Below are 4,873 nucleotides of genomic sequence, written 5' to 3' on the forward strand. Positions count from 1 at the left end.
AAGTCTAGAACAATAGTGTCAACTTGTTTAATGTCACGTCGGTCAAGCAAGTAGCATATGTTCAACCTCCTAAGGAAGCCAGCTGTCTCAATCAGTATTATGCTATCCCAATACATTTTCCCATTAGTGGCAGGGTTATGAAGGCCTTGCAAGGAAAATATTGACAAGTAACGATCAGATAATGAAATCATAGTTAAAATCCAAGGACGTCCAAGAAACTACTAAATGTTGAGCTCTCCCTCCGTGAAGGTGACAAGACCATAAGCGAACTCAATGTGGAGCTGACTGGGACAGTGAACACTCAGAGATTAACGTCAAGGACAGTTAAAGAAGGAGGACGTGATTCATTTGTTGAACTAGTCAATCGGTGAAAACAACAACAACAACGCGTAGCAAAAAGGAACCATGAGATAAGAGTACCAAAAGAGTCAAACAAACTTCATCCACCTTTCGGCCCTAACGTAAACATCAACAAAATTATGGGCGAGTCTTTTCTGGGGAGAAGGCGGCGGTGAAAGCAATTGCAAGAAAAAAAATCGAAAAAGAAAAGCAACAGCAATAAGAAAACATCAGAAACATATCAAGAAAAGAAAAAAATATCTAACATCACCCACCTTTCGGCCCTAACGTCAACATCAACAAAATTATGGGCGAGTCTCTTCTGGGAGGAAAGAGGCTCATCCAGATCATCACAGAACACACACACACACACACACACACACACACACACACACACACACACACACACACGCAAAAGAAAAAAAAAGATACACAAAAAGATTAAAAAACAAAAAAATAAAACATCGGAAAAGAAAACCAACAAGGAAAAGAACAGCAAGAAAGTTATATCCTAAAAACACGAAAGAAACGAAAAACGAAAAAAAAAAAACACCATTAGAAAATAAAATTTAACTGATAGGATGAATATAATAAACAAAATAAATAAACAAAATTAATAAACTAACTCAATAAAATAAAATCCAGTACATTAAAATAAATATAAACACACATCATCCACCTTTCGGCCCTAATATCAACATCAAAATTATATGCGAGTCAGGAGCTGCCTTGTATAGGGAAACTGGCTTCTTGCAGACTCCTTACGTTCTTATGTTCTTATGTTCTTTTCTGGAGGGAAAAAGTCTTATTCATACTAACACAGAACACCACAGCATGGATATTATAACCGCCACCCCAGCAAAATAAAATATAAAAACAAAACACCAAAAAAGGGTAATACAGAAAGCAGAACACCAAGAAACAGCTCAATACACAACACCAAAAGTAATACAAATACAAAGCATTGAAATGAATGACCACTAACTAACTAACAACTATCTAACTATAACTAACTACTCATTCATCTAACGATTTAGCTAGCTAACTGTTTGCCTGTTTAGTAAACTATGAATCTGCCTATTTAAGAATTATCAAACTTAGCAGAGAGCGGCAGGCTGGCGGCTCACTGTGGGCGTAATGGAAATGTTTTTGTATAAATCTGAAACCTTTTCTACGATAAAGGCACCGTGTATGCCAAAGTGTGGAGTGCACCTGTGTACTCAATGGTGTCTAAGTGCTTGCAGACTCATTTGAACGGTCACTTATAGTCTATCGATTTTAACTTGAGCCCTTGGGCGCGACGCAGGGATTCCCCACCAGACCGCGCTGGTGCCACACCACTCCATTACTCTCCTCAGAGAGGGTCGCTACCTCTCTCTCTCTCTCTCTCTCTCTCTCTCTCTCTCTCTCTCTCTCTCTCTCTCTTTTGCATGGCTGTGCAAGGCGCGAGAGTGAGATCTATTTGAGTTGTCCATTGTTGCGTTACGCTGAATGGTGCGGCCTGGCGCCTGTTGCTAAGGTCCGTCAGGCGGCATCGTCGAATGAGCCGCGTTGCCAAGTGATATGGAAGGTTTACTGAGTCGTTGTCTTTCCCTCTAATCCCAAGCCATTCATAACACCATGCAGTCGTATTATGAATGTATATATATTCCATAAATAGATAACGTACAGACTAACAGTAAGACAGATCGGCATGCGCAGGTCATCACTAGATCTGTAAGCAATGGGGGTTTCCCCGGTGTGGTGTCATCTGTCATCCGGTATCATGAGACATCTCATCCTTATTTTTGCATCGTGGAACCCAAAGTTTACTATCAAAGAGTGACTAAGTGAAGCATCTAAGTGTAAAAAAGTACCAAGGAGGACCTAAAACCAATGTAAAGCGGAACAGGTCACAACAAGAAGAGTGATTGTTGATATCCTACAAAAAAAAATGTATTTCAAGGCCCGCGACATATTGTTTCATTGCAATAGCGTCTAAACTGAGGTCGAATATGAATTCATTCCTACACAAGCACGGTTCAGTATCCTTAAACTCCATCACAGAGCAATACATTTCAGTACACGTTTTACATTATTTAGTAGTCAATGATTGGGGGGCGTGGCAAGAGTACACGTCACGGCCATACGTCATGGTAGACACACCTCAGCCCGCTCCCAGTGCCCCAGTTGCCATTTGCCTTTTTGATGACTCCTTTCGATCAGATTCTGATGGCATGTCTCTAAGACAACTACCCTAATGAAGCGGAGTAGATACTTGGTTATATTTTTTCTAATTACGTCGGTGTCTAAAACACAATGTGTGTTAATGCCATGTCAATCAGCAATCAAGTTTAGACGCTATTGCAATAAAACGATATGTCGCGGGCCTTGAAATACATAGTAGTTATATACATACATGCGTCGTCATTTGCTTTTATAATAAAGTAAATAAACTTGGGTGGCACAGATTCCGACAAGCAGTCGACGAAAGACACGGTACTGTGTCGAAATTCATGTATGTATTCAGGATGGGATGTCTCACGATCCCCGGATGTCTCATGACACCACACCGGGCCAAGCCACAGGGCTCAAGTTAGAGTCAATGGACTATAGTACCCTGCAGGATTTTTAGAATAGGCAAAGGGGGGAAGGCTAATATATGTGACCATGTAACGCGGAATCCAACCAGCAGCTACGAACTAATCGAAGCGGTAAAGCAAAGGATCAAATGCAGGCGTATTATACCAACAGTAGGAGTCTTGGAAATAAAATAGATCTACTGAGGGGGGAAACATGTGTAGAGAATAATAGCAATCACAAAGACATGGGTAATATTGCAAACAAAACTTTCATGTTGGAATTTGTAATAGCTGGTTACCAGATGTTTCATAATAATAGGAAGGAACGAAGAATAGGAGGGGTTGCTCAGTTTGTTAAATGAACCACCAACACTTCAATTCAAACAAACGTCGACTCAAACAGTTTGGGTGGACGTCCATGATGCGAAAGACAAACACACTTGGGGTCCTATACAGGCCACCTAACCTTGGCAAGCAAGACACGGGCATATTACTACAAGAGATTGGCAGGGCAAGCAGGAAGAAAATGTGTGCGTAATGGGCGATATCAACCACAGGAATATAGACTAGGAAGACGTAGTGGGTGATCTAGAATCCGAGGATTTAAAGTACAAGATAATTTTCTTAGACAGGTAGTTACTGAACCTACCAGAGGGGCTAACATCTTAAGACTTGGTCCTAACTAACAATATGATAAAAGAGGTGGAGGGTGGGGGGGGGGAGGGTCTGGGCTGTGGTGACCACAGGGAGATTAGGGTTTAACTTGGATTGGGCGGTGATCCCCGAACTCAATCCCGTGTTGGTGCCAGATTTCAGAAGAGCTGTTTTCGAGGGGCTTAAAAGGCACCTTGAAGTAAATTTGGGAGCCTTAGGATTAGGTGGAGGACATAACCGTGGAGTGTAATCCGATCTCCAGGAGAACCAAGCAAGAAGTGTGTTTGCACCAGGATATTTATTTAGCTAAAACACATTACAAACTAGTTAAATTCCTATACCTTGAAACTAAAAAAAAAATAACCTACAATAATTTAGTTAAGAGCAACAGTAAGTGTTGAATACAAGCTGGCTAAAAAACGAAATAGACTTAAAGAGGGGAAATTATAAGAAAATAAAGATGGTGAAACACACCTCATGGGTAGGTATGTTGTTTGTACTCATCCCGATGTGGGCGTTGGGGGCGCCATGGCTAGGAGGCTCCACAGCACGCTCGCGGCTCGCACTCCCGGCGCCTCACCAGTGGACAGTGGACTGCGCGGCGCCACTGCTGCTCGCAGGTGGTTCGCTTGGCTTCGTAACACCGAGTTCGAAACAGTGTAATTTTTCAGTATATTTGAAGCTGAAAAAGTAAAATGACAAACTTTAAACATTGTTATAGTATCCTAATACTAAACAAGAATCAATAGATTATCTTGATTTATATACCTTCGAATACATTTCTAAACGAGACACTGTGTGCAGTCATCTCTGTCACGAATCTTCTGAGAATCAGCTCGGTGGTTCGAAGCTTCCGCCATGTGTGGGGAGGAGAAGAGTCACAAAAGTTATTTAAGATCGTAACAACCAATAAAAAAAAAAGTTGAAATTTGCATCCTTTGGACGGCCGCAAGATGAGACAGGACGTGGTGTTGGCAGGAAGCGGCGGCCCAGGGCCACACTTTCAGACTGACCCCGTAAGCTTAGGCGTTCAGGCAGCATTGACCTCACGTATTTAAAGACTGAATGATGGTTTGCTAAGGAGGTAGTTGCTCAGATGATTTTTAAATCTTCCCCCAAGGTTACCTCAATAATAGTGTATCCAAGGCATTGCAGACAAAAAATAACTTAGATTATACCGAGATAAAATCTTGAACTGCTACCTTAATGCAGTGTAGCCATTCGTCTTTCCTTTGACTAGCTCACAAGTCCTTAGAACACACCTAGTTATACTCTCTCTCTCTCTCTCTCTCTCTCTCTCTCTCTCTCTCTCTCTCTCT

This window comes from Eriocheir sinensis, unplaced genomic scaffold (assembly GCF_024679095.1).
Source record: "Eriocheir sinensis breed Jianghai 21 unplaced genomic scaffold, ASM2467909v1 Scaffold1536, whole genome shotgun sequence".
Lineage (NCBI taxonomy): Eukaryota > Metazoa > Arthropoda > Malacostraca > Decapoda > Varunidae > Eriocheir > Eriocheir sinensis.